Here is an 18,989-nt window from a genome sequence, read left to right as displayed (position 1 = left end):
ATGGCAATAGTAGCTGAGACACATGACTCTAAGGAAAGTTTGGGAATGTAATATTCATTTTGAGTGGTCATGTTCCCAGTAAATATATGAGTATAAAGGAGAACCAAATCTAGGGAAAATTTTCAATCTCCATCACAAATTTAAACACCTTTTCCACCATAAATGACAGAAGAAAAAACATTGCTTTTCCAAACATTTACCAGAGCCATATTTTAAAGCTGTATCCTTCATTTTGTGTTTCAAAATGAATTTTATTCCTTTTGTTAACTAAATATATGAGCAATGGTAAATGGCTCTCAGCCATCAACCACAATGCCAGGGTTTGTATGACTCTCATTTCCTTAGTATTATACCAGTGACTCGAGCATGAAATATATAATTGGATTAGATGACCAATAATGCCCTCGCCCAGTCTGGGATATTCTACAATAGTGTAATGTTAAAAGAAAACATGTTGGATTTAAACATCTTTGCAAATACTTCTCTAACAATTTATTTGTGTAAATTCTCAAATCAATAACCATGACCTGAAGAAATAAATCTTGATCCCGATATTCCCATTATGTTAATATTATTCTTGGAGCCGACATTTTCTTTTCAAATTATATTCTGGATTTATTCACTACCACATAACCTTTTCAGTGCTATTGTATGATTTCTTTTACTTTTGTTTTCAAAACATTTCCTTTTGAACCTTGAGGTACAATGACAGTGGTTTATGAGGACTATTCTTCATGAATTCTTTAAAAGAACATCAATGATACCGATTCCTTGTTTGTTGACTTACAAAGCAATTTGCACTAGTTTCTCAGAGAATCACACTGGAAGCATTGCTAGAGAACTCCAAGGGCTCAGAGTTGGGATGAAATAAGAGTACTACCAAATTTGTTTTCACACATGGGAAATTAAGCAGATACCGGACAGAGATATCAACTTGTCTTTGGCAACATGAAGTTGCCAAAACAAATCTATATACATGGACAAGCTGTTGGTTTGTGCAGCCTTAACAATGGCTGGTAATAACTATGACCAATCACTCATACAGTGTTTCCTATCAGTTGTTCATATGTATCCTGATCAAGTCTCTTTGGTACAAGAAATATATATATATATATACCCGCTCAAGGTTACACACACACACAAAGGTAGAAAATTGAAAGGATATTGGTTTGTGCTGGCACAGGGCCACTATGGCCATCAGTTCAGTTTTATATACTTTTAGCCATTGTGCTGGTTTGAAACTGTTATGTAACCCCAGAAAAACCTTATTCTTCCAATCCTGATTCAATATTGTAGGGTGTGACCATTTGATGAAATTACTTTCATGGAAATGTGACACACCAGATTGTGGGTGTGATCCTTTGATTAGGTGGAGATGTGACTCCACCCATTCAAGGTGGGTCTTAATTAATTTACTGGAGTCCTTAAAAGAGCTCACACAGAAATAGTTCAGAGCTGACACAGACACAGATGTTTGGAGATTCAGAGCCCAGCAGACATTGCCATGTACCTTCCCATGAGATGTTAAGCAAGGACCATGGTACTAAAAAACCAGAACCAGGAAAGAGCCAAGGAAAGAGCCAAGGAAAGCTAAGAAAAGAAATCCAGAGTTTTCTCAGTCAAGCTAAGAAAGGACCAGCAGATGCCAGCCATGTGACAGAGGAAATCCAAACGCCATCCGGCCCTTTCTTCAGAGTCAAGATCTCCATCATTTATGCATTATTATCTTTAGAGATCCTGTTATCTAAGATTAATTTGTATCACCTCTCTTTTTTTATGATCATACTAGTTTCAATTACGATTAACGTTGTCTGTAGATGGCAGAAAATGCAAATACAGTGGCTCAAACAAGATAGAAGTTTATTTCTCTGCAATGTAAATGTAGGCATATCAGGGCTGGTATAGTGGCTTCATGATTGTCAGAGACCCAGACTCTTTCCATCTGGTCACTGGCTGCCTTAATTTGGATTTTTTATGGCCTTAGAACTGTAAACTTGTAATTTAATAAATCCCCTTTAGTGATTAGGTAGTACAGAACAAGATCTGCCTCTTCAGCAAAGAGAAAAGACCCAAACGTGGAGTCTATGGATGGTTCAGGCACCATGTAACATATCTACTAAAAGATGGTCAATTCATAGTCTGAAAATCTTTTAGACATTTGGCCTAACACTAAGTAAAATTTTTAATCTCTAAATGCAGCTTTGTGAAGGGTTGTCTCTAGAAAATCCCCAAATTTAGTGTGCATCAGAATCACCTAGCAGACTTGTTGAAATATGGATTTCCAGGCCCCACTCTCAGAGTTTTAGATTCTTTATATCTGAAGTGGGGCCATAGTATTTGTATTTATACCAAATTCTCAGATGCTGCTGCTGGTGGTAGTCTGGGAACCACTCTTTGAGAACAACTAAAGTAAACTCCCAAGGAAGAGCTTATAATCATACTGAAGAATCAGCTGCTCTATATAACTTTGTGCTTAACATCAAAGCATGAGGGTTGTTTTTTAGTTTTTTTGCTATATGAAGACTGAACGCAAATTCATTTTTTTCTATTCGTTATAGGAATCTTAAAAAGTTAGAGATCTAAGAAGCAACATAGAATATGTACTCCAACACCATATTTCATGGATAGAGTATGGATTTTCTGTTAAGAACTAGGTTAGGCACACAAGTTTCTGCTTCCTGAAACTCCACCAAAATAATGGCTAAAGGAATGGAAAAAAACAATAAACTCAGGACAAAAAGAACAGGAGACCAGACAAGAACAGATAAAGTTTATCTACTAGAATTTTGGAACTAAGCAAACTAGAAAAAGCTGAACCTAAGCTTGGGTAGGAGTACAGGGATAGTGAAAGAAAGACAATAAGCAAGATCGTCTGCCTCACAGGACCCAGGAAGCCCAGAATCTGGACACTCATGCCTCTGAAGGGGAGGAGAAGGGTGGGAATTAGTTATTCAGCCCCTCCTCTATCCTACACAGGCAAGCAACTGCTCTTCTCCAGTTGTAGCAGAACATGGAGTAGTTTATTTTTTGGGGAGGTTTATACAGCTGAGGGTGTGGATGAAATACTGTATTGAAAAGAAGGGGGAATTGATTGTGTTCTAACTACTTTATAAATGACCTCCTCCCCCCACTGGACTATCAAGATTCTGACATGTAGTTTTATACCCTCCAAGAAATTAGAGCATCCCTCTCTAGGGAACTGACCATCTCGTGGGACTTCAGATGCTGACATTTGAGGGTTTCCCAATAAAAAACCCAGATGCTGTTTCATCCCATTGTGAAGGTCACCAGTCAAGAACCACCTCCAAACAAATAAATATGAACTCAGGTAGGAATCATCAGACTTCTAAGAAAAGCTTTTGGTATGAAAAATTGGAATAAAGCAAATGAAGTAAAAATATTAACTCACAGAAATAAAAACTGCAATGAATAGAAAAATAAAAGTGCACTTTAATATCATCAAATATATAACAACAGCAATAATAATAATAACAGCTAACTTATGCCAGACACTGTTCTAAGCAGTTTGTATCTATTAGTTCATTTACTGTTGGTGAGAATCCTATGAGGTAGATATATTATTATGCCACAGATGAGATACCTGAGGCACAGAGAGGTTAACTTACCCAAGATCACATAAGTAGTAAGTAGAACTGAAACAGATCTCAGGCTGTCTGGCTCTAAAGCCACTATGTTATTTTTAAAGGAACACCAAAGAAGTCTTCAAAAGTAAAAATATGGCAGTGGAAATGTAATCTGTAAAAGGGTTCAAGATAAAATTTAGAAAAGTTATCAGAAAGTAGAACATAAGAAAAAAAAATCTAGAAAATAGAGAAAAAAAAAATCAGTAGATTGTTCCTGATGATGTTCCAGGAGACCTAACATCCAAATAATAGTAGCATAAGAAAGAAGACAATGATAAATGGAGAAAATTATTAAATAGATTAGAGAGGAATTTTTCACAGGATTGAAAGATAGGACTCCCTAGATTGGAGACGCCATTGACAGCCTATGCGATAAGTAAAAACACCTTCACCTAGCCCATAATACTGAAATTTCAAAACATCAAATATAAACAGAAGAGTATAAAAGCTTTCAGAGAGGGCAAAGACAAAACAAAAACCAAGATGAAAACAAAGCAAAAAAGTCACACATGAAAGCTTGGGAATCAGAATGTCATCAGATATTCAAGATACTCAAGAGTAGCGCTGCAAGCTAGAAGTACAATATCTTTAAAATGCTGAGGGAAAATTATTTCCCACCCAGAATTTTATATCTGACACAGTAAAGGTAGAATAAAGGTCTTTTCAGACATGCCCAAGTTTTAAATAATTTAAGTTCCCATTTCCCTTTTTCAGGAATCAGAATAATTTTTATCAAAACAAGGGGAAAAAACTGAGAAATAGGCATATGTTGGATCCAATAAGCAGAATGGAGCTGACATAAACTCCTGCCACAATTCAACAAGCCTACCTGCTTCATTGCCCACACAATCTAGCTTTTGTCTGTTATGGTGAATGAATAGTCCACATTGTCTACTGGGACTTCATCCCGTTTTTTCTGACCTACTGAAGAAATTGCTCATGTTCTCTTGTGTAATCCATGTTTCCCTTTTAACTGAACCATTCTGTGGCAAACAGAGGCTGACTCCTGATTATGGCCCCCTGGTGTTCAAGACTTGTATAATTCCCTCCCCTGAGTGTGTGTGGAACTTAAGACTTCCTTCTAGCCAACACAATATGGCAACAGTGAAGGGATTTTGCTGATGAATTAAGGTCCCAAAACAATTGATTTTGAGTTACTCTGTAGTAACTCTGTAAGGAGATTTTGCAGGGTGGGCCTGACCTGATCAGGTGAAAATTCTTTAAAGAGGTACTGAGCCCTCCCTGGGGGGTAGAGATTCTCTTTGCTGGCCTGATAGAGTAAGCAGCCATATGATGGAAGCCCATGTGAAACAGTTTCTTCACTTTGTTTCCAAGGTGCCACTTTTCCTTGGTTCTCCTTTCACCTCTTTAGTCATATTTTCTCTAGCTCCTTTACTAGATATGTTTTATCGTCCTGACTTTAAATGTTGAAGCAGTCAGACCTTCTGTATTTACACTCACTCCCTGGGTGATCTCAAGTCCAATGACTTTAAGTAGTCTTTATGTGCTATGATTTTATACCTCTAGCTATAACCCTTTCTCTGAAGTCCAGCCGCCTTGAGATATCTAATAGATACCTCAAGCTTGCCATGTCCAACACTAAACTGTTTATTACTAGTACTGTTCTATTCTAGAACATAGTGGGCACTCAAATAGTGGTTATTAAGTAAGAAGAAGGAAGGAAGAGGAAAAGAAGGAAGGTGCAGATTGGGGAATGCATAGAGAAGATAGGGCAAGTGCTTGCTTCGGCAGCACATATACTAAAATTGGAATGAAACAGAGAAGATTAGCATTGCCCCTGCACAAGGATGACATGCAAATTCGTGAAGCATTCCATTTAAAAAGAAAAAAAAAAAGATAGGGCAAGAGAATTTTCAAGATAACAGTGAAGGAGGTACCAGGATAGCAGCTGTTCAGTAGGTCTAGAGATCATCCAAGTCCAATTGGAGCAGGGAATCAAAGACATACAGAAGAAGGTTCTCAAGGAAAAAGAAAGGAATTGATTGATTGTAGTGAGAAAAACTACACCTCTGGCAGAAAGTTTGGGAAATGAATAAACATTTTCAGAGGAAACTAGACAATTGAAGAAAATAGTGAGATCCACTCCAGGGAAAACAGAACACTGAACAAGAAAGAAAATAAAATCATAGAACACTATGGGTTAGGCAATAGGCAACATTTATGTAATCATAACAGTGAAAACACTGAATAATGATACAACCGGAAGTTGATTATGACTATATTGGACAGTAGAAACAGAGGAAGAGTGTGTATGCATGGATATGTGTATCTTTGTATGTGTATATATGTTTATGTGTTGTAGGAGCATAGAATAAGTCACTGAATCCTGATCTTCTATAACGAGAAGTAAACAGAAATGTCTAAATTGAATACTCAAGATATAGTGATATCTATTTGTTTAGTTTGCAAGCTGCCAGAATGCAGTATACCAGAAATGGAACAACTTTTAAAAGGCGGAATTTATTAAATTGCAAGTTTACAGTTTTAAGGCCTTGACTGTGACTATATTAAAACGAGACTATAAAAATGTCCAATCTAAGGCATCCTTGGAAAGGTACCTTGGTTCAAGAAGCAAGGAAGTTGAAGGTTTTTCTCTCAACTGGAAAGGCACATGGCGAGCATGGTGACGGCTCGCTTCCTCTCCAGGCTTCGAGGTACATGGAGCTCCCCTGGGGGAGTTTTCCTTCTTCATCTCCAAAGGTCTCTGGCTGCATGTGCTCTCCAGCTTTTTTTCCAAATGGTTCCCTCTTAAAGGGCTCCAGTAAACAACCTGGCCTTTAATGGGTGACGAAGCCTCTCTGTAAAAACCATCTAATCAAAAGTTACCACCCACAGCTGGGTGTGTCACATCCCCATGGACACAAACAAAAAACTCACACCCAGCAATATTGAGTGAGGATTAAAGAATGTGGCTTTTCTGGAGTACACAATAGATTCAAACCAGTGCACTACTATTTAGAAATATGTCATTAAGTTGCAAAAAAGATAGCTTAAATAGTTGAAAATGCTTATCTCAGGAAAGTAGAAATGATGTATTACATTGATTATAGTACTTGTATAGGAAGTACTAGGTTACAGAGATCCCCACATTTCATACAACTCCCTCCTTTATTTCTGGGTCTAGGGAACCATGTAGCTGAGGTTTTCCAGTTGTTGTTTTTATTTTTTAAATTTTTTTACATGGGCAAGTACCGGAATACGAACCCAGGTCTCTGGTATGGCAGGCGAGAACTGTACCATTGAGCTATCATTGCCTGCCCTGCAGTAATTATTTAATGGGCTGAACATTAACGGGAAATCCCAAGCCTGCATCTTCAGGTTCTATGGGTTTTAGAAATCAGAGGATCTTGAAATAGATAGCCACTTTTTACAGAGTAGGGCCTTCAGGGTATTCACTAAACATCCTGTTTATTGTCTCACTTAGTTGAATATTTATGAAACTTTTCTTTGTTTTATAATCTCTTGTTCTATTTCATTTGTTTCCTTTTTTTGGCTCCTCATTTTCTCTTTCCAATACTTTCTGTTGTTTCTTGTGAAGTGCAAGGATCAAGATTCCCAGGTGTAGAATTCTCTTACTAATCAGCATCCCTGTGGGATAGAATGTTCCATTTTTGTTTTCTGTCTTCTTAGAGCTAATGTGTGTTTTATCTGAAGAACGTTTTACCATTTACTCTACTTCAGGGTCATAATCTCTTTTTTGTTTGCTGAGTTGCATAACCTAGTAAATTCTGTTTAGTCTTTTCTTTTTGACAACAGAAACAAATTATACATGTGTGAAAGCAAAGGGGGATAATTGGGGTGTTTAAACTAGATTTTTTTTTTTACCATTTTAGAGGTAGACTTTCTGCATTTTCTAAATCTCTTTTACTGCACAAATTCTAGAGCTTGTAAAAACATTCTTAAATCAGGCCAACATAGCAGACATAGAAATAGGTACCATTGTTTTTTTTTTTAATTTTTAAATTTTTAAAAAAATACCAAAAGCACCAAACAAACACAAACATTCCTAAATTTTGATCATACCATTCTACATATATAATCAGCAATTCACAATATCATCACATAGTTACCTATTCATCATCATGATCATTTCTTGGAACATTTGCATCTATTCAGAAAAAGAAATTAAAAAAATAGAAAAATTCTTACATACCATACCCCCACCCCTCCCCCTCACCAATCACCAGCATTTCAATCTAAATTTATTTTAACTTTTGTTCACCCTATTATTCATCTTTATTCCATATGTTTTACTTATCTGTTGTTAAGGTAGATAAAAAGAGCATCAGACACAAGATTTTCACTACCACACAGTGACATTGTGAATGCTATGTCATTATACAATCATCTTCAAGAAACATGGCTACTGGAACACAGCTCTACATTTTCAGGCAGTTCCCTCCAGCCTCTCCACTACATCTTGACTAACAAGGTGATATCTGTTTAATGCGTATGAATAAGCTGCAGGATAACCTCTCAATTTTGTTGGGAATCTCTCAGCCATTGACACTTTGTCTCATTTCACTCCTCCCCCTTATGGTCGAGAAGGTTTTTTCAATCCCCTGATGCTGAGTCACAACTCATTCTAGGGGTTTTCTCTATCTCTTGATGCTGAGTCTCAGCTTATTCCAGGATTTCTGTCCCACGTTTCCAGGGAGGTCCACACTCCTGGGTGTCATGTCCCACGCCGACAGGGGGAGGGTGGTGAGTTTGTTTGTTGTGTTGGCTGGAGAGAGAGACTACATCTGAGCAACAGAAGAGGTTCTCTTGGGGGTGACCCTTAGACCTAATTTGAAGTAGCTTGACCTATCCTTTGTGGGGTTAGGTTTAATATGAACAAACCCCAAGATTGGAGGTTCAGCCTATAGCTTTAGTTGTCCACACTGCTTGTGAGAATATCAAGAATTCAACTTGGGGAAGTTGCATTTTCCCCCTTTCTCATAGGTACTGTTCTTAATGGGTCATTTAGATCTTTATATATGCTCTTCCCTGACACATTAATGGTGTGGTTCATCCCTGAGAAATCCTTGGTACCATCCCTCTGCAGATGACTCTAAAATGAATTAAATTTTTAGTTCATTCTTCTTTTCTAGCCATCAAACCCATTTTCCTGCTGGAATACTCTGAAGGATTCTATTGCCAGCTCCTCGAACTCAACAAACAGACTTGTCAGAAACAAAAATTAAGCTCTACCCCCGTAGAATTGCCCTTCCTGCTCTGTTTTCTAGCTCAGTAAATGCCAGTATGATACCTTCTTGTCACTGACTTAGACTCTTAGGACACTCTTATCTCTCCCTCCTCCCAAAGCCAATTAGTTGTCAAATACTGTTGATTCCACTTCCGTGGGGTAGAACACGGACAATGACATTTGTCCTTTCCCTGCCATTCCTAGTGTCACTTCCTGTCAGCACAGTTGCCTCCTAATTCACTTCCTTGTCTCCAGTCTTTCTCATTTCTAGTTAAGCATTATTACCTGAGAAATCTGTTCTAAGTACATTTCTGTTTATGTCACTTGATGCTAAAACAACACCACCAACAACAAATACAGCATACATTAAACTGTTATCAATTGGAAGATATATTTGTAGAGTGCATTAGTGACCTCATCTTTTTCTAATACATTATCCTGCTACTGGGAAAAGTAAGATATCATCTGAAAAAAATCATATTAGCTCAGTGAAGACACCCTAATGTTAAATCTTATTAAATCATTTCTTCCGAGCACTGTTCAGTACTTCAGGATGATGAAAGATTTAGTTTTCTAAGGAAAGTATTATTCAGCATGGATCCTGATAGAATAAGGCTGTTGTCTTAAAAGGCTGGACACAAGCTAAAAATCACATAAACTTTACAGAATATAAACAACTATTAAATGAAGATTTGAGTACATAGTCTTCATGAGAATTTCTCAGAGAGTGTATCAAATTAAGATCAAGCAAAAATTAGGATATTACATATATTTACTGATTGTATATGCTTACCTGTGTAATAAGCATAGTATTATAATGTCTTCTATAGCTGTTGCCTGACTTTTTTCCTTGAAATTTATTTTAAACCATGCCCTCAGTTCACAAGGTATCCAAAAAATGAGGAAGGTTTGAAGAAACAAGGAGAGCTTCCAAACATATTGTTTCATTATTATATTTCTTTACAGTAATAATTCACTCTTAATAGTAGCCCAGGCTGACAAAGCTTATCTATGAATTTAAATAGAACTTGCCGCTTAAAGAACTAAGAGCTCTGTGAACAAGCCTTTTTTTTTTTTTTTTGGCATAAATAACACAGGTAGGATGGGAAGCTATTGGAGAAAGAATCAAAACCGGAGTATATCAATATGTCCAAGGTGCTACTTCTTTGAATTAGATTTCCTATTTTTGAAACGTTTCTCAATGAATAAAAAATGTTAACGCTGAGATTCGAACTAAGCAAAATGAATGAGAATAAACTTTGAAAGATCTTTGGATGCAATCAGTTTTCAGAATGGAAAGTCACCTGTTTCACACAAATTAACGAAGATTTCTCTTTATGCACATGGTTCTCTGAGAAAGAATTCATCTCTGGAGTCAACATTATTTATAGCACCTACTCTGTGCCAGAAGTTATGGTTAACAAATTAGGGACCATCAAGATAGAGAGGTATGAAGTTCCTGATTGTATGTTCTCATGGAGAGAGTGACATTAAACAAATTAGAAAACGCATTACATAATTATGAAGAAATATGGGGTGATCTGAGAGAATATAAACTGGATGACGATTCCAAGACGAGTGGAAATGCGTCTCTTTAGCAATTGCTGGTATTGGGCATAGACATGCCCATCCTTGGCTATTAAATAGAGCCCAAGATTGTCAATGGCAGAACTGCCATAGGGAGAGCAGCTGATGCTATTATGTAGATTGTTGTTTTGGAGCCAGAGTTCCTGAGACAGCAGTTGGCACAATGTGGCCATTTTCCGTAGGGCTGTTTCCCTTAAAACATATCATACAGGGCCCCAGTCTGGTCCTTTCCAGCTGGCTTTATTGCATAATTGCAAGAGCCTCTGATTCTAGTGGGAAGTGGGACAGACAGGTCAGCATTGGTCATGAAAAAAATACTTGACAATCTTAATTTTTTTTAGCTCATAAGCTGCCAATACTTTATTCATAAGATTTCACAAATATCCTTAATTAAAAACAGTTTTCTGCGGTATATAAAGACAGGAAACCTGAAACATTCTCAATCATATTTATCAAAAGTTATCTTTTCTCTTTTAATTATTTATGTATTGAGTTTCTTCAAAGAAATCCTATTCAGTTTTTTATCATTACAGTTGACTTTTTTTTCTTTTTTGTGGAAAATAACATATATACAAAAAAAGCAATAAATTTCAAAGCACATCGCAACAATTAGTTGTGGAACAGATTTCAGAGTTTGGTATGGGTTACAGTTTCCCAATTTTAGATTTTTACTTCTGGCTGCTCTAAGATACTGGAGACTAAAAGAAATATCAATATAGTGATTCAGTAATCATACTTGTTTGTTAAACCCTACTTTCTCTGTATTCATTTTTATAGTTCAAATTTATTAATTGTTACTATAACATCAGCCTACATTTCAATATCCTCAGCCTACTCTTCAGACATTTTTGTTAGGCATTTTTATTTTTATTTATCATTAGAGAGGGTTTTCTTCCTAAGCCCTAGATGTACTATTTTGCGTCACATCTTTAAAAATCTAATTTATTTCTGTGTTCTCTGCTGCATGTCTCCTACTTGCTTCTAAGCTCTTTCTAATTTCTACTTTTAATTCAAATAACAGTTCCTGAAGAGAATGATTCTATTAACTCTCTGTTCTCCATTCATAACTTCCAGAAAACTTTGCTGTTTGACTTTCCATAAAAAAATTATTTTTGAGTTTATCCTTCTTTCTGCAAATTTGGACTAAAAAATTTGAAATTTTACTGTTCTCATTAAGCCTCAGTTTTCTGTATTTGGCTATCACATTCTGTCTATTCCTTCCCTCGACACCCCTGATTACCCTCACTCTGATTTTCTTCCTTCAGCTTAGAATTAACTTGCTTCTTTCTTTTAGTTCTCCTTTTTAGTGATCCAGTTCTTTTTGCTTTTAGAGAGGCTGAACATATCCCTTTAAAGTATTGCTCTTGTGTCATGCCTCAGCCCAGTGAACGTTCCTTCTCTTTTTTTTGAGGTTGTGAGTGGATGACGGTGCTGTTCACATACAGCATAAGGCTTCAATAAAACAAGACAAAAGGCACACTGGATTGTGGAAAAGCCTTAGTATTGAAGACTTATGTTCAAATCCCAGACTTTCTCTAACTACGTTTGAGTCTCTTTGCTTCTTTGGTTCTGTTTTTTCCATACAATACATGGACTAGATATCAAATATTCCCTAAGATTTCTTGTGGATCTAGAGTTCTATGATTCTATGCATGTCTCAATAGAAACACCTCACGTCCTGTGCAATCTACATACACACATTATGAATTTTAAATTCTAGAGCAAGCTAACTCTGTTCCATATTTTCTTCATGTAATATCCTTTCCCATTTTCATTTTGCATTCTTTCACTTTAGAAATCATACTCTTAAGATTCTAATGAAAATTTATTTTCCTTTTCTCATTCTTTTTGTATTTTTTCCTCTTCCCTGCCTCAATCACTGTATAGTTGTTTATACTGAATCTAGACCTACGTATTTGTCACCAAAATGAAAACAAAATCCATCTGTTCCTGTCATCCTTATAATAATATTTTGTAGGCTACAACTCACATATGTTCTTTCCCTTATTTATACACTGTACTGGCCTTAAATCTGAAGCACAATTAGAAAATAATATTTTAAATAATATATATTCATCGTAAATATTTGGAAAACAAGACAAAAAAAGAAAAAAACTAGAATTTTCCGTATTTACAATATCTAGAGACAGCAGCTGTTATATTTAAAACAAATTTCTTTTGTTTTTTATATATATTTATTTAAAATTTGTTTTATGTATTACTTTCTCCTAATGCTTTATACTTAAAACAGACTAGCTCTACCCTTTCTAATTCTGTCTTCCTTTTATTTATATAGCTTCACTTCCCCCAAACAATAGATTTCTAATCTCTAATAACCCTCTACTTTCACTGATTGTGCACAGAAATTTTCGCTTATTAATATTTCATTAACATTTTCCCATGCAGTGTATTTTCAGAGCTTCTATTGTTATGCATATTGCAGAGGGTTGCATGAATATTCTTGCCTTATTACGCTAGTGAGCTTTATCCATAATGTATCGGAATTCTAATCATATTTTTGCTTAGCATTTTTATGCATTTCACACAGTTAGAAGGCAACCCATATGCTGCCACTATTTTTAAAAGATTTATGCCTCATTGTATTGATGACTTGTCTCCTGAGACAAAGACACTAGCTATAGCTCTTTTTAGTCATTCTGCTATGGGCTTTAAGATATTGGAGAGTCTAGTCTATCATCTTTTTGTAGCATAATTTTAGTCCTGAATTATTATTCTGTCACTTGCTCCCACTAGTCTTTGCAATGGAATTATGAAAAAAATTTGAATTAAAAAATGTTGAGTCCCTCCGATTACTGCTATTCTTTTGTTAGCTTCCTTAAATGAGGCAGTCAAAAGCACTAGTGTCATGGATTTTATTATTTCCCTTTTCTCCAGAACCAAGCAGAATATATCTGCCAAAAGCTTATTTTAACAGAAGGAGAATTATTTGCAAATGCAGTGGTAAGCTAATCTGTTTAGGAGCTTGCTTTTTTCCTCATGAACCTTGCTATACTTTCTATCTCTCAGACGTTCACCTCTGTCATTTAAAATCCGTTTCCCATTAGGAAAATAAACAGTGCAGTCCCACAGCATTAGAAGGAGTCCCATTTTATCCTCTATTACTTGCAGAATCACGAGAGGCTCTCTTTTCCCCAGCTGTCCTGCATGGACACTAGTCATTCTCTACGGGTATTGGTGTCATTCACAGTTATTGCTGACTACTCTTTTCTCTGGGGGCGAAAGACAAACAAACAAAAAAACCCAATAATTCTCTCCTACTATTTGCATCTTTCCTTTTTACTGTTGTTTACTTGTTTGTTTAATTTCTAACCAAGGACCAAATGTTTTAGTCCATCTTAGAGTAAATCTTTTACTTGAGTCTGTGCCCTCTTTCACCTTTCATAAATTTTCTTGCCATTTCTTCGTTGATTTCAGTAAGTTCCTTTGCTCCCTGATTGATTTCCTCTATTTTTGCTGCCCCTTTGGTGCTGCACACTGATCTTCCTTAGCTTGCCTTCCCCTCCTCGCCATCTCGATGTCATGTTCTGATGTCTCTCACCCATTTCACACATGCATTTTAAGTCAGGCATTTTACTCAACGCCTCTTCTAATTCCAAGCACAAAGTGCAGCTTCTCCCTTAATACGTATTCTTGTTTATTTTGGAGTAAATTCTTACCTCTCATACTATACTACTTAAAAAAATTATTCCTTCTTTTCCTTCTATGATGCTCATACGTCTTTATTATCTCTTTTAATGTTTGTCCATTGCTTGTTCTGAAAGCTGAGTAGAAAAGCAATATTAAAAAATCCTCATTTAGAATAAATGACTTATCCACCAAATGTCATAATATTAGCATTGAAGTAGCAGAGCTTCCTTTAGCCTCTTGGCTCCCAGATGTGCAAAGCCTGCGATATGAATTTTAGATGGAAGTACCAACTCTGGGAACTTGAAGATAATTTCAGGCAACAACAACAAAAAGATGATAGAGAACTCAGTAATTTAAAAAAATAGCCTAAGAATCTTTATTTTTGCATGAAATTAGTAATGGTGGAGGCATTTGTCTGATTTCGGGGGCCAGTGCCATAAAGAGCAATCATATTCCCCCACAGAATGGTTCTTGTTCTGCCATCATAAATAAAATTTTGGATTTACATACCATTGATCTGACCAGAGTGGCATTTTTCCAGGTTTTTAAATTGTAAACATTTTTTCGTGTATTCTTATAGAAACTGTGGTTTTCTGGGCTCCAAATATATTCATTTGGCACATCCCCAGCTCATCAGACTTCTGTATTATTTAGCTCCTCCCTGAACATTTTTTGGCCGTGGTGTGCAATAATGTTTTGTAATACAATAGTATTTTTATTTATAATTTACCATATGGTTACCTTTACCAGAGGTCTTTTTAAAAATTTTTTTTAATTTTTTAATTTTTTATTAACGGAAGAAAAGAAATTAACCCAACATTTAGAAATCATACCATTCTACATATGCAATCAGTAATTCTTAACATCATCACATAGATGCATGATCAGCATTTCTTAGTACATTTGCATCAGTTTAGAAGAACTAGCAACACTAGAGAAAAAGATATAGAATGTTAATATAGAGAAAAGAAATAAAAGTAATAATAATAGTAAAAAAAAAAAAAAAAACCTATAGCTCAGATGCAGCTTCATTCAGTGTTTTAACATGATTACTTTACAATTAGGTATTATTGTGCTGTCCATTTTTGAGTTTTCGTATCTAGTCCTGTTGCACAGTCTGTATCCCTTCAGCTCTAATTACCCATTATCTTGCCCTGTTTCTGACTCCTGCTGGACTCTGTTACCAATGACATATTCCAAGTTTATTCTCAAATGTCCGTTCACATCAGTGGGACCATACAGTATTTGTCCTTTAGTTTTTGGCTAGATTCACTCAGCATAATGTTCTCTAGGTCCATCCATGTTATTACATGCTTCATAAGTTTATCCTGTCTTAAAGCTGCATAATATTCCATCGTATGTGTATACCACAGTTTAGCCATTCTTCTGTTGATGGACATTTTGGCTGTTTCCATCTCTTTGCAATTGTAAATAACGCTACCATGAACATTGGTGTACAAATGTCCGTTTGTGTCTTTGCCCTTAAGTCCTTTGAGTAGATACCCAGGAATGGTATTGCTGGGTCATATGGCAATTCTATATTCACTTTTTTAGGAACCGCCAAACTGCCTTCCACAGTGGTTGCACCATTTGACATTCCCACCAACAGTGTATAAGTGTGCCTCTTTCTCCACATCCTCTCCAGCACTTGTCATTTTCTGTTTTGTTGATAATGGCCATTCTGGTGGGTGTGAGATGATATCTCATTGTGGTTTTGATTTGCATTTCTCTAATGGCCAGGGACATTGAGCATCTCTTCATGTGCCTTTTGGCCATTTGTATTTCCTCTTCTGGTAGGTGTCTGTTCAAGTCTTTTTCCCATTTTGTAATTGGGTTGGCTGTCTTTTTGTTGTTGAGTTGGACAATCTCTTTATAAATTCTGGATACTAGACCTTTATCTGATATGTCATTTCCAAATATTTTCTCCCATTGTGTAGGCTGTCTTTCTACTTTCTTGATGAAGTTCTTTGATGCACAAAAGTGTTTAATTTTGAGGAACTCCCATTTATTTATTTCCTTCTTCAGTGCTCTTGCTTTAGGTTTAAGGTCCATAAAACCGCCTCCAATTGTAAGTTTCATAAGATATCTCCCTACATTTTCCTCTAACTGTTTTATGGTCTTAGACCTAATGTTTAGATCTTTGATCCATTTTGAGTTAACTTTTGTATAAGGTGTGAGATATGGGTCTTCTTTCATTCTTTTGCATATGGATATCCAGTTCTCTAGGCACCATTTATTGAAGTTGGCTTGACTGCCTTATCAAAGGTCAAATGTCCATAGATGAGAGGGTCTATACCTGAGCACTCTATTCGATTCCATTGGTCGATATATCTATCTTTATGCCAATACCATGCTGTTTTGACCACTGTGGCTTCATAATATGCCTTAAAGTCAGGCAGCGCGAGACCTCCAGCTTCGTTTTTTTTCCTCAAGATGTTTTTAGCAATTCGGGGCACCCTGCCCTTCCAGATAAATTTGCTTATTGGTTTTTCTATTTCTGAAAAATAAGTTGTTGGGATTTTGATTGGTATTGCATTGAATCTGTAAATCAATTTAGGTAGGATTGACATCTTAACTATATTTAGTCTTCCAATCCATGAACACGGTATGCCCTTCCATCTATTTAGGTCTTCTGTGATTTCTTTTAACAGTTTTTTGTAGTTTTCTTTATATAGGTCTTTTGTCTCTTTAGTTAAATTTATTCCTAGGTATTTTATTCTTTTAGTTGCAATTGTAAATGGGATTCGTTTCTTGACTTCCCGCTCAGCTTGTTCCTTACTAGTGTATAGAAATGCTACAGATTTTTGAATGTTGATCTTGTAACCTGCTACTTTGCTGTACTCATTTATTAGCTCTAGTAGTTTTGTTGTGGATTTTACTGGGTTTTCGACGTATAGTATCATATCGTCTGCAAACAGTGATAGTTTTACTTCTTCCTTTCCAATTTTGATGCCTTCCATTTGTTTTTCTTGTCTAATTGCTCTGGCTAGAACCTCCAACACAATGTTGAATAATAGTGGTGATAGTGGACATCCTTGTCTTGTTCCTGATCTTAGGGGGAAAGTTTTCAATTTTTCCCCATTGAGGATGATATTAGCTGTGGGTTTTTCATATAATCCCTCTATCATTTGAGGGAAGTTCCCTTGAAATCCTATCTTTTGAAGTGTTTTCAACAGGAAAGGATGTTGAATCTTTTCAAATGCCTTCTCTGCATCAATTGAGATGATCATGTGGTTTTTCTGCTTTGATTTGTTGATGTGGTGTATTACATTAATTGATTTTCTTATGTTGAACCATCCTTGCATACCTGGGATGAATCCTACTTGGTCATGATGTATAATTCTTTTAATGTGTTGTTGGATACGATTTGCTAGAATTTTATTGAGGATTTTTGCATCTATATTCATTAGAGAGATTGGTCTGTAGTTTTCTTTTTTTGTAATATCTTTGCCTGGTTTTGGTATGAGGGTGATGTTGGCTTCATAGAGTGAATTAGATAGTTTTCCCTCCACTTCGATTTTTTTGAAGAGTTTGAGGAGAGTTGGTACTAATTCTTTCTGGAATGTTTGATAGAATTCACATGTGAAGCCGTCTGGTCCTGGACTTTTCTTTTTAGGGAGCTTTTGAATGACTAATTCAATTTCTTTACTTGTGATTGGTTTGTTGAGGTCATCTATTTCTTCTTGAGTCAAAGTTGGTTGTTCATGCCTTTCCAGGAACCCGTCCATTTCATCTAAATTGATGTATTTATTAGCGTAAAGTTGTTCATAGTATCCTGTTATTACGTCCTTTATTTCTGTGAGGTCAGTGGTTATGTCTCCTCTTCCATTTCTGATCTTATTTATTTACATCCTCTCTCTTCTTCTTTTTGTCAATCTTGCTAAGGGCCCATCAATCTTATTGATTTTCTCATAGAACCAACTTCTGGTCTTATTGATTTTCTCTGTTGTTTTCATGTTTTCAATTTCATTTATTTCTGCTCTAATCTTTGTTATTTCTTTCCTTTTGCTTGCTTTGGGATTAGTTTGCTGTTCTTTCTCCAGTTCTTCCAAGTGGACAGTTAATTCTTGCATTTTTGCCTTTTCTTCTTTTCTGATATAGGCATTTAGGGCAATAAATTTCCCTCTTACAACTGCCTTCGCTGCGTCCTATAAGTTTTGATATGTTGTGTTTTCATTTTCTTTCGCCTTGAGGTATTTACTAATTTCTCTTGCAATTTCTTCTTTGACCCACTCATTGTTTAAGAGTGTGTTATTGAGCCTCCACGTATTTGTGAATTTTCTGGCACTCTGCCTATTATTGATTTCCAACTTCATTCCTTTATGATCCGAGAAAATGTTGTGTATGATTTCAATCTTTTTAAATTTGTTAAGACTTGCTTTGTGACCCAGCATACGGTCTATCTTTGAGAATGATCCATGAGCACTTGAGAAAAAGGTGTATCCTGCTGTTGTGGGGTGTAATGTCCTATCAATGTCTGTTAAGTCTAGCTCATTTATTGTAATATTCAGATTCTCTATTTCTTTATTGATCCTCTGTCTAGATGTTCTGTCCATTGATGAGAGTGGTGAATTGAAGTCTCCAATTATTATGGTATATGTGTCTATTTCCCTTTTCAGTGTTTGCAGTGTATTCCTCACGTATTTTGGGGCATTCTGGTTCGGTGCGTAAATATTTATGATTGTTATGTCTTCTTGTTTAATTGTTCCTTTTATTAGTATATAGTGTCCTTCTTTGTCTCTTTTAACTGTTTTACATTTGAAGTCTAATTTTTTGGATATTAGTATAGCCACTCCTGCTCTTTTCTGGTTGTTATTTGCATGAAATATCTTTTCCCAACCTTTCACTTTCAACCTATGTTTATCTTTGGGTCTAAGATGTGTTTCCTGTACACAGCATAT

General features: G+C 36.0%; 1 long non-coding RNA gene and 1 other non-coding gene across 3 annotated transcripts in view; both read left to right on the top strand.

Annotated features, from left to right (window-relative positions):
• The window catches only part of LOC143687185 (uncharacterized), a 175,694-nt gene that overhangs the window by 2,003 nt on the left and 154,702 nt on the right, over positions 1-18,989 (top strand). The gene's annotated exons all lie outside the window — the stretch shown is intronic.
• On the top strand, positions 5,381-5,487 carry LOC143652693 (U6 spliceosomal RNA). The gene has a single exon (XR_013160802.1). It is a non-coding gene; the product is annotated as a U6 spliceosomal RNA (small nuclear RNA).

This window comes from Tamandua tetradactyla, chromosome 1, assembly GCF_023851605.1.
Source record: "Tamandua tetradactyla isolate mTamTet1 chromosome 1, mTamTet1.pri, whole genome shotgun sequence".
Lineage (NCBI taxonomy): Eukaryota > Metazoa > Chordata > Mammalia > Pilosa > Myrmecophagidae > Tamandua > Tamandua tetradactyla.
Note: the sequence above shows the minus strand (reverse complement) of the source record. Positions and strands in the feature narration are given on the sequence as shown.